Consider the following 12,513-nt stretch of genomic DNA (forward strand, 5'->3'; position numbering starts at 1 on the left):
CCAGAAGGATGAGTGTGGATGTACTTCCCTTGTCTATGGACAGGGACAGGTCATCTACTAGAGCAATCTCTCTGCTGCTTCAGCACCATGCCCTGTCCTGAAGCCCGACAGAGGATCTAGGACACTGGCAGGTGGCCGTGGGGAGGCAGTCTAGGTATAGGAAGAGATTTCCAGTCCAGAGAAGTTCTATGGAGCCTGGCTTTTATTACCTTTCTAAAAAAAAGGGAGATATACAAATACACGTACAGACCCATATAAATGTTCTCACTGGAATCTTATACGCAAGTTTTCTTTTTCTAAAAACATCTTTTTATTATTCACCTTTAATTATGGGAAAGTTCTCATTTCTATGACCTCAGTAAAGATGACTATTCCAGGAGCAAAGCACTGGCTCCTCTACAGTGGTAATGGGTGGGTGAACCTTATACGTTATCCTCACGATGCACTGTTCTTCCCATGTGCAGTTTGTGAGGGCGGGAGCCCCAGTATAGTTATTAAGAGGCTTGTCTGCAGACATAAGGGCAATAATCTGACTGGAGCCAGTCAGTCCGTGACCTTAAGTGCACCATTTAAAAACCAAGCCTTGCCCTCATTCTTACTCCACCCTCTGCAAAACAAATCACACCACTCTAGTTTCATAACTATTTAAGACTACACTACACATTTTTGTAAGAATGCTGTCATCAGCTGTGCAGATACTATTGCCCAGGATGGAATTAGATACTCTATGGCAGCTTTAAGAGATACAAAACCTCTCTACTGGGTTTTCTTTTAGTCTTACCTTGAGCACCTCTCATTCCTTTTTAACTACCACATTCATAGTTGGATGGCACCTCTGAATGCTTTTGCACAAAATATCTGATGTATGTGCAGTCAACTCAAACAATTAGCTCTTTTATGTCATGTCTTTTTTGCAATTTTATACAATGTTTACTATTGTGTTGTATGTATTGGAATGTGTAACATACAGACACAGATACATCACAAAGAAAGAGATGTTAAAAAAAGCAAGCAAACAAAAAACAAACAAACCCTAACACTGATAATTGTTTTCTTTAAAAAGATTCTAAATTACTTTCTCCCACCCCTGATTGTGTTAAAAAATATCATCTTGGAATAGATTAGACAAGATATATCTAGAATCCAACAGATAGGGCATTTAAAAAGAAAGAGTGAGAGATAGAAAAATACCACAGAAAAGACAGCTAGAAAGATACACAGAGAAAGAAAAACTCTCCCCAAAATTTGGCATATATAGTTTGAGAATTTTCACTGTTAGATTTTATGTCACATTTTGGCTTGGGGAATGGACGGGGGAAGGGAGCTAATTCTGGGCAGTACAGAGAGGCCATAAACCAGCTTAACTAGCCAGATAATGTTTCTTTCAAAGTGGAGGAAACCTAGATGGCGCAGAGCCAGCAACAACCCTGCCCAGGGGATGCGACTGGGCACAAGGGGTTATAAAATGGAGCACTGCCTCTCTCTGTCTATTCCTGGCTGATGAAACAGACCCTTGGGGTTATTGGCAGCTGGGTGCAAATTCAAACACCACATGTGCCAGTCAGAAGCCATGGGCTGAAGAGGAGAGTTGAGTGCATCATTGATTTTTTGGTTTTGCAGCTGAAACAAAAAATCTGAAAAAAAAAAGTTATTTCATTTCAAACCAAAACTGATTTTTTGGAAGGTTTCTGCCAACACAAAAAATTGAATAAAAATGTCATTTGTGTTGAGCAAAACATTAGAAAATGTCAATTAGAAATGAAATGCCAAAACACTTGTTTTGAACATTTCAAAGAGTTGGGTTTTTTGTACCCAAAATTATTCACCAAATTTGACCTGAATTCACAAATAGTTTTTGCTATTTTCCAAAAAAATGTCTCCCAGCTCTACCGAGGAGTCACAAAAATGACTCAAAGCCACCTTTGCTGCTTCCACTCCCTCTGGATGCTGTGCCAAGCAGAGCTCAGCCAGACCAGAAAATCAGGGCCATTACATCCCAGTAAAGTGCACATCAAATGTGAGAAGTAACATATGAAACTAAAGCAGTTTCCACCTTTATTGTTTTTGGATTGAATACAAGTGATCGAAATGCTGCCCTCTGAGGGTATAGCCCTACACTGTGCCAGCTGACTCAGGCTCGTGGGGCTCGGGTTGTGGGGCTGTTTAATTGCAGTGTAGACTTCCAGGTTCACGCTGCAGCCTGACTCTGGGACCCTCCCAGGTTGCAGGACCCTAGAGCCTGGGCACCAGCCCAAGCCCGGAAGTCTACACTGCAATTAAACAGCCCCGCAGCCCGAGCTCAGCAAGCCCAAGTCACTTGGTACGGGCCAGCCACAGGCATCTAATTGCAGTGTAGATATACCCAGAGAGAAGATACCTATGTGCCTCTCCTGCTGCCATTGGCAGGCATGGTATGTGAGTATCTCAGAGCTGAATTTGGCCCAAGAAACTTATGCACATTTTCTCTGTTTATACATCTGATAATTCACTGGTCTACAATTTTTGAGAAGTCGTCTGCTTCAGAGATAAAATGTGCTATTTATTATGTATTTTGATGTGCTGAATTCAAATATGACAATTAAAACAACTGATTGGCTACTGTTTCTAAGATATTTAAGTTTTTACATTTGATGTCTATGTATATTGTGTAGATAGTAGAGTTTTAATCATAAATTGTAAACCTAGGTCTTTTCATGTGTTTATGGTTGCTTTACATGATAATATTTCACCTGTCCTGTTTATGTAACACTTTAAAAATCAGCAAAAGGGTTATATAAATAAAATTTATTATGAAACAAAAGGCAAAAAACTATTCTGTACATAGTTTAGTCCTATTCAGTGTCTACTCGGCGCTTCTTGGCTTGTCTCTTGTATTCATTAAATGGAGCATCTCTTGTCACTGTCCAGCAATAGTCTGCAAGCATTGATGGGCTCCATTTGCCCTGATAGCGTTTCTCCATTGTTGCAATGTCCTGGTGAAATCACTCGCCGTGCTCGTCGCTCACTGCTCCGCAGTTCGGTGGAAAAAAATCTAGATGAGAGTGCAAAAAATGTATCTTTAGTGACATGTTGCAACCAAGGCTTTTGTATGCCTTGAGGAGGTTTTCCACAACAACCTGTAGTTGTCTGCCTTGTTGTTTCCGAGAAAATTTATTGCCACTAACTGGAAGGCTTTCCATGCCGTCTTTTCCTTGCCACGCAGTGCATGGTCAAATGCATCATCTCGAAGAAGTTCACGAATCTGAGGACCAACAAAGACACCTTCCTTTATCTTAGCTTCACTTAACTTTGGAAATTTTCCACAGAGGTACTTGAAAGCTGCTTGTGTTTTGTCAATGGCCTTGACAAAGTTCTTCATCAGACCCAGCTTGATGTGTAAGGGTGGTAACAAAATCTTCCTTGATTCAACAAGTGGTGGATGCTGAACACTTTTCCTCCCAGGCTCCAATGACTGTCGGAGTGGCCAATCTTTCTTGATGTAGTGGGAATCTCTTGCACGACTATCCCATTCGCAGAGAAAACAGCAGTACTTTGTGTATCCAGTCTGCAGACCAAGCAAGAGAGCAACAACCTTCAAATCGCCACAAAGCTGCCACTGATGTTGGTCATAGTTTATGCACCTCAAAAGTTGTTTCATGTTGTCATCGGTTTCCTTCATATGGACTGCATGACCAACTGGAATTGATGGCAAAACATTGCCATTATGCAGTAAAACAGCTTTAAGACTCGTCTTCGATGAATCAATGAACAGTCTCCACTCATCTGGATCGTGAACGATGTTGAGGGCTGCCATCACACCATCGATGTTGTTGCAGGCTACAAGATCACCTTTCATGAAGAAGAATGGGACAAGATCCTTTTGACGGTCACGGAACATGGAAACCCTAACATCACCTGCCAGGAGATTCCACTGCTGTAGTCTGGAGCCCAACAGCTCTGCCTTACTCTTGGGTAGTTCCAAATCCCTGACAAGGTCATTCAGTTCACCTTGTGTTATGAGGTGTGGTTCAGAGGAGGAGGATGGGAGAAAATGTGGGTCCTGTGACATTGATGGTTCAGGACCAGAAGTTTCATCCTCTTCCTCGTCTGACTCAAGTGAGAATGATTCTGGTGCATCAGGAACCGGCAGTCCTTCTCCGTGGGGTACTGGACGTATAGCTGATGGAATGTTTGGATAATGCACAGTCCACTTTTTTTCTTCTTTGACACACCTTTCCCAACTGGAGGCACCATGCAGAAGTAACAATTGCTGGTATGATCTGTTGGCTCTCTCCAAATCATTGGCACTGCAAAAGGCATAGATTTCCTTTTCCTGTTCAACCACTGGCGAAGATTTGTTGCACAAGTGTTGCAGCATATGTGTGGGGCCCACCTCTTGTCCTGATCTCCAATTTTGCAGCCAAAAGAAAGGTGATAGGCTTTCTTAACCATAGTGGTTATACTGCGCTTTTGTGATGCAAAAGTCACTTCACCACAAACATAGCAGAAGTTATCTGCACTGTTCACACAAGTACGAGGCATCTCTGCTCACTTTGGCTAAACAGAAATGTGTCCCTTTGCAAAATCAAACACTGACAAATAACAGAGCATGACACTATATGTTTTCTAGAGCTGATATAGGGCAATTTGTTCAGCAGAGTGATGTAAGCTTCGTTATGATTGCATCATTCATGACTTCTAGGAATAACATGATGCAATTCATATCATGTATGACGCAATACCAGCTTCAGATTGCATCATTCATTGTTTTGCCTAAAAAGCAAGTACTGTCCAAACCCAGTCATAGATTTATTCATAGATCCAGTCAAAGATGTATTTTAGTCATTTCTGGTTTAAATTGAGATCCCTTCCCTTTATAACTCACTTATCCTCCGCCATTCCCAAGTCAAGGGTCGTATATACTGACCCAATAGCATATCTTGAAAACTAGAGCCAATCAACAATTTTAAGCATCATTTTCATTCTCAGTGACCCAGAATTAGTAAAGTTTGACTACATTTATTTCAGAAGCATTTTGGCTGTAGAGCAGTGTAATCAGACACATGGGGCAGCCCAAGCAATGGTGGAACAAGGAAACTGAATGCAACTTCCGTGTGGTTGGCATTACGGGACAGGAAACAGATTCTTTCCTCTGTCATTTTCTAGATTTAAAATGGGTATTTTTGTTTATAAATTTAAAAAATATTTTAAAAGAATTTTCTTAATCTGGAATATTGAAAACCTTCTCTAAATACAATTTCTTTTACAGGCCCAATCTTGTAATCCTACACAGGCAAACTTCTACTAATGTCAATGGGGATTTTGCCTGAGTAAGAACCAAAGGACTGGCCCTGTATCCAGACTCTGCAAATAGAATCTTCCTATTTTATTCGGCAACCAGCTTTCAGTTTATCTCAGTGGAATTCCCACACGCTTCTCCCAGGTGCTGCTATTGTGGATCCATGCAAGTTCTATTACCTTTTAAAGTGCCAATTAATGTAATCCTAAAAAGCCATTTGTTTTCATCTCTCTGCCATCAGGGAAAAAAGCAGCACTCCTCCTTTCAGCAGCTCATTAAATCTTATGAAAATATGTGCCTGCAAAATAGGTAAATTAACCCCAGAAATCCACTTGACAGTGTCTACCCCTGCCAGATTCGCTCTCATTTTTCCATGAAAATAGTAAGCCACTGAAATAGAGTAGTCAGGAAAAAAATCTCACAATTTATTTTAAGACTTCACTAGTTTGTATAAAAGGAGCCTGATTCTCATCTCACTTACATCATTGTCACTCCATGGACTATACTGGACTTACTCCTGATTTACACTGATATAAAAGTGAGAGCAGAATAAGGCCCAAGATCTGCCTGACATTCAGGCAATATGTTTCTGTTTGGTCTGCATATAATGTGACAAACATTTCCCATGATCCCTCTCTTTCTTATATCTATCTATATAAATACTAGAAAGGTTCATCATAAAAACAACTTGTGCTTCTCTACTGTACAAAAATTGAGTAAGAATAGAAGAAACATTGTATCAGAGGGGTAGCCGTGTTAGTCTGGATCTGTAAAAAGCAACAGAGAGTCCTGTGGCACCTTTAAGACTAACAGATGTATTGGAGCATAAGCTTTCGTGGGTGAATGCCCACTTCGTCGGATGCATGAAGAAACATTGGCCTCCAAAGCAGCGATTCTGATAAAAGTTAATTAAAATTCAGATAGAATAGATTAATAGAACAAATGGAATCTCCATCCTTATAGGTTTTTAAGGCCCGGCTTGACAAAGCCCTGGCTGGGAAGATTTAGTTGGGATTGGTCCTGCTTTGAGCAGGGGGTTGGACTAGATGACCTCCTGAGGTCCCTTCCAACCCTAATCTTCTATGATTCTATGACTGCCATATTCCTTCCTGTGTGATGCTTGCAGCCTGTATTTTCTACTATGAGTACACACATGCACAAAAAGGGTAAGTTATATCTGTAAGGAAATGGAGATGTGTGGGCATTGTTAATATGACAAACAAAAAGAAAATAAAAGAAATTACATTGTGACTTTTCTTAAAGGGATCCCCATCCTTTGTTCAGACTTAAAGCAGAGCTAGTTTTGAGGTAGCCAACCTCATTTTACCATTACAGGTACTAATGTCAAGGGTTTTCAAAGCAATCACAACCTAACTTCCTACTGTTGCCACAGTCAACAGAACCTTTTGCTTTACTTATTTCCATTTGTGAATACACTTCATAACTAGTTTTTTGTTTGGTGGCTTTTCCCCTCCTTCTTCTCCCCGCTTCCCTCATCCTCATTTTCTGCAGATAAATTTTATTGCTGCAGATTGTTGATGTTACAAATGGCATCTCCCTGAACAACAACCAAATAGGTGTCAGAAACTTTAGCCAGTTGAGCCATTGGACAGGCGTTTGAAGCCAGCTCAGATCAGTTATGATCAAAATTATGCTGCTGCTATCTGATGCTTGTTCAGTGTTGTGTGTAAAATGGATTGGTGGCCTCCATCCAGGAACCATTCCAGTTCTTTGAGGACAGCTGTCCACATCACGGAAGCCACCATCCACACTGGACCTGTTAAAATGCCAACCTCTCCAATTTTATTCCTTTCACTCCGTGTGTGCATGCTTTTAAACTGCATTTTCTCCATGAATCTAGAAACGAAGATGTGTCCTTTTCATTGCTCGGACAGAGTCTCACTGTGAACCTTAGCACTTGTATGGTAATTCTGCCTAGGAAGGTGTTACCCCATGAAAAAAAATTCTAGTGAAGGATACATTTTTCAGAGAACACGTGTGCCCAATTTCTTTTGGCTTTCAGTGGGAATTAGGAGACTAAGTCACTTAGGTGCATCTAAAAATTTTACCCAGAACCAATAGTCAATATAGATTTTATAACAGAAAGAAAAAGAAATCGTAAATTGCCTATATTTCTATTACTTCAAATAGAAGGGAGGCTGTTTTAGTCAAAATCTAATATATCTTTTGACACAACCCTAAGGAATCCTTTGCAAATTGTGTCAACGCCCTGATCAAAGAAGATCAGAGACCATCATTGGGGGAAGTCCTCTGCAAGCTCCTAGGACAATGCTACACAGGCAGCAGAGTAAGAACTCTGGAGCTGGGTCACATACATGTCACCCTATGGGAAGGCTCCGAGAGCAGTGAGAGGGAACAATTTATCCATTCTAAGAGCTGTACAGTCCCATTACTGCTTTTTCCTCTGTTCCCCCAAATATATCTAGGATTATAGCCCAAATTGCACCATCTTTTCTTAAGCAGTTCATATTTCAAGCTGTTCTATCTGCTGCGTCTAATTCATAAAGATCTTGCCTTGTGGCTGCTGCTCACAGGCATAGCATGGTGAGTAGAAACTCGAGAAAGCAGCTCGGGCTTGCCATGCTGGCTAAACCTCAAGTTTAACTGCATCTGGTTGCTGAGACACACTTAGCTTTTTAAATTGTCAATAGATATTGACTGCTCAAACAGAAGTTGCAGGGAAGTTTCAGAAGCTCAGTGACAATTTCATTTGATGAGAGACAGCAGCTAGCTGCAAAGGAGATTAGCAAGTTACCACCGTTGAGAATTCATTGACCAGCTCTTTCTGGGTGAAGATTACAAAGCTTTACTGACAGTCCCAGTAACCTAAACAAACTATGATCGCTTAGTCATCCAGTTGTAGCTTTCCCAAAGCCTTCTGGAGCCAATTTACAACCAGATTCTTTTAGCTGTAACAAGCTGCAGGGAGGGATAAAAACTCATTTAGGGACTGATTTCAGCCAGGAAAACTAAGCTTAGGAGCAGCTATGTAATATATCAAGTAGGATCTCCACTCAGTTCTAATTAGTCTGAAAGAAAAAAAAATAGTCCACAAACTTGTTTTATTTAAATACAGTGAGATACTACCACTCTTGTTAGTGAGCCTCCTGCAATTTTTGCTTTCAGACTGTATAAGTTAAATTTATGCATTTGGGTGATGTGCCTGGTCCTTCAAACATTTTATGACTCCAACCTCAGCTAGTGATTTCTACTTTGTAAGTACAGTATTTGCACATGAATGCTGATATACATTGGTAATGTGATCCAAGGTGAAGTGTCCTATTTCTGACATAAGCATAGTTCTTTCTTCTCCTAAGATGGGCAGAATTGCAACTCCAGACTAAATGGTTAATTTTGATATATTTTTCCCAAGTGAAAATCTGAATTTTTTTCATGTCCAAATTATATTTTTTAAATTTATTTGAACTGACATTTTATTTTTGTAAAAAATTCAAGGCGAGGTGTTTCACAAACTTCCACTCCTTCCCGTTTGTCTGTTTATTCACCAATCTTAGATTGGGCGCTGTCTGCTGCAAGGGCTGTCGTTGTGTTAATTGTTAGTACAGTGCCTAGTTATGGAGTGCACAATTGAAATAACAGATAGAAACAAAATGGCACAAAAGGTATTAACAGTAAAGATAACCAGTTTATAAAAAAATGAGATAAAATAAAAAGCATCCATAAGGTTACTTAAAACTTGCCGGGTGTAAACTCACAAGAAAGGCAAGAGAAGACAGAAAGCCAGTACATATTATTCACAAGAGGGAAAAATCTGTTGTTCAAACAGATAAGTACTTAAATATTGTCTCTTCCCTCCAAACAACGGGGAAAAGATTAGTCTAAGTAAAATTACTAATAATTTGCCAGTTACTATTGAACTACAATAGCTAGAAAGTAAACATAAAAGAAAAAAATCTAGAAAGCAAGGAAATATTAATGTAGAGCCAACATCACATCCTTGGCCGAAGTCCTGCAATCTTGGTTTCAGCTCTGGCACAAGAGACTGCCTGCACAAATCTTCTGATTGCACAGTTGGGCCCCCAGAATGCTGTTACAGTCAGAAAAGTGGGTATGTGACAGAAACCCTTATGTTTCTTTTGATGGTATGAAAGGGGGCCCATATGAATTCTAAACTCCTGGATTTCAGCACCTGTTAAGCCCCTCCAATTGTAAACATAACCTTTTTTTTTTTTTTTTTTTTTTTAAACACTGTTGTGCTGATAAATGACATGGGGCATTTCAGCCCTCATCTAATCCCAATCTTTCCCTATCCTGCAATTAAATAAATTAATCATTTTAAATGGGTACATTTCTGAGACAACATCTGAAGAAAAGAAATCCCCATTACCAGACTGGCATTTATATAATAAATTACCCACCCTTGCAGAATTCTGGTCTAGGCTTGTCTGGGGGTAGCTAGCAGGCAGAAGGGCCAGTCTGTCCAAAAGTTAATGTACAGCACTAGACAATTACATTACAATGTGAACTGCCTTTTATAAGGAATGTATATATTTTTTTCCTCTCTGAGGGTGAGGGAAAGGGGGCTAATCCAGATTTCTTGATGACCTTGATAGAATCCTGGAAATTCACCAGGATTTTGGGTTTGTGGATTTTTTTTTTTTTAAATCTTTCCCTTCTTGGTGCTTTGTGCCAGGGCTACCATCCTACAGGCTGAGGAGACTTTTCTTCTGGCTGGAGGGGACTCTCTTCAGAGTCTAGCAACACTTCCCATTAATCAACAGAAGGGATGTGAAGCAAACTTTCTCCACCCCCACTGACTCAGCATACTTCTCCCTGCCAGTCCCTGCCTGACTAGTAACAGGGATCAGCCAGCTAGGTCTGCCTCATGTCACTGTCATGTACAAATGTTGTAATAAATCAGACAATACAAATTGAAACCCATGAATCATAGAATCATAGAAGATTAGGGTTGGAGGAGACCTCAGGAGGTCATCTAGTCCAACCCCCTGCTCAAAGCAGGACCAACCCCAACTAAATCATCCCAGCCAGGGCTTTGTCAAGTTGGGCCTTAAAAACCTCTAAGGATGGAGATTCCAACACCTCCCTAGATAACCCATTCCAGTGCTTCACCACCCTCCTAGTGAAATAGTTTTTCCTAATATCCAACCTAGACCTCCCCCACTCCAACTTGAGACCATTGCTCCTTGTTCTGTCATCTACCACCACTGAGAACAGCCGAGCTCCATCCTCTTTGGAACCTCCTTTCAGGTAGTTGATTGGTTGCCATAATCATCAAAGGAAGACATTTCCTCTCAGTCATTTCTTCTTGCCTGGAAAAACACATACAATAATCCTCTCCTATAATTCAATTGCACTAAAGCACTTAACCATTTCATAGGAAAGGCACTGAAAGACCCTGTTCATCCTTGGCCCACCTAAAACAAATAGCAAAGGATATAATAGTTACCATGGCCTAGGTGACAGACAGGTAAGTACTTAAATATTGTCTTGTTACAAAGTGGCCATGAAACCACACTAAATTTTGGCAGTATTTTTTCTCAATACACATCTTTGGTTCACTGAAAAGACTGGCTTGATTTATGGTTTCACACCAGATCAGGAAACACTCAGTTCCTCTTAAAGTTGAGGGAAAAACAGATAAACTTCATTGGTTTTGACCAGAGCCTGTGAAAATTTTTCCAATGGAATAGTTTTCCCTTGGTTTCCAATAGTTGGTGGAATTACATAGATTGCATCTAAATTTTGTATGGAAACCAGGCAGCTGCCTGCCTGATTTCTGGCTGGTAGGCAGGCTGAGTTCCCATCCTCCCCAGGTGTTCCTGGGCAGCTTGCTGGCTGGCTCTGTGCCTGGAATTTTTTGAAAATTTCCATTCTGCTTCTCCCGAAATGGGATTTTTTGAAAACTTACACTCCATTTCTAACTTTTTGTTCTGATTTGGAGCATACACACACAGACTGAGAAACACAAAAGTGTCCATCGAACAGAAATTAGTGTGGTAGCACAGCTCTCGTTTGAGGTCAACCAAAGTTCCAAATCTCAAAGTGAAACTCAGGGTGTTGGAACCCCATACAGATCAAAGCAGAAGCAAAGGAACACTCAGCTCTGTTCCCAGTTCCACCGAACTCTGATTATCTAGGGAATATGTGGATTTTTTGTTGGACAGGAGTGTTAGGGACACTACGCTAGTCTTTAAAACTCAGAACTTAAATCAGGTTAAAAATGTTAAATAAATACTTAAAAAACTCTGGACCAAATTTATCCCTGTAGCTCCACTGAAGTCAACAGAGTCAAGACCCAGGGTTAGTTTGGCCCTCTATATTTACCAAAACCTGTATCTTACACAGGTCCAGGCTTTGAGTTTTGAATGAGAGACTTAAATGAAATGAATAACTGGAGCTTGTCTCTGAATTCTCAGCACTGTGCGACATAGAACTGTACCTTGCTCCAGCACTGAATAGGCTGAGGAAACCAATGACACAATTTCACCATCAATGTGGGAGTTCATGAACCTTGACAGAAATAAAATATTTTCTTTGGGTGCCAATATTGTTGACTGGGTTTCATTATTGAGGTAGTATCTCAATTTCAAACTGGAGATGCAGTTAACAGTCGGAAGGTTCCCAATAGCTACTCCTGTTCAGTGGAACTATAAGCTTCCAGTTATATGAACACATCTTGATTGTCACCAGGAGGATCACAATCTGTGGCAAACTTGTCTCACCACAGATGCCAAGACTGAATGGGCCATGAAAACTGCACTACTCTCTCACCCTTGGAGGCAGTCTCTGCGGAAGAGGATTTAGAGATATTGATACTATAGTATAATGGGAAATCTATATCTGCTTTCCTGAACTATACCAAAGGAGTTAAAATGTTAGGGTTTGCATCATGTTATAAAATTTCCCACATACACAGTGAGCATGTGAGTATAAACATATAAACAGAGCTGTGCAAATAACTGATTTTTTGGTTTGGTGGCCAAACCAGAAAAAAAAAAGAAAAAGTTGTTTCAAGTCGACCAGAAATATTTTGGCAAATCGAAAAAGTGAAAAAAGTTTGTATAAGATTGAAATAAAATGTTGTTTAGTTTTTGTGTTGAAAGAAACATTTCATTTGACCTTAAGCAAAAACATTTTTTAAAAAATATTTTGTTTTTGAGGTTATTTTACTTAAAAAAAAAAAATTAAATGATCTAAATTTCAAAATGAAAAGTCATTTCAAATTGAAATGT

The 12,513-nt window shown here is 40.0% G+C and overlaps 1 non-coding gene across 1 annotated transcript; it reads right to left on the bottom strand.

Annotated features, from left to right (window-relative positions):
* Positions 1–11,520: 11,520 nt before the first annotated feature.
* Positions 11,521–11,656, bottom strand: LOC135873166 (small nucleolar RNA SNORA5). Its single transcript, XR_010561102.1, has one exon. It is a non-coding gene; the product is annotated as a small nucleolar RNA SNORA5 (small nucleolar RNA).
* Positions 11,657–12,513: the final 857 nt, after the last annotated feature.

The sequence above is a fragment of the Emys orbicularis genome, chromosome 1, assembly GCF_028017835.1.
Source record: "Emys orbicularis isolate rEmyOrb1 chromosome 1, rEmyOrb1.hap1, whole genome shotgun sequence".
NCBI classification, from domain to species: Eukaryota; Metazoa; Chordata; order Testudines; family Emydidae; genus Emys; species Emys orbicularis.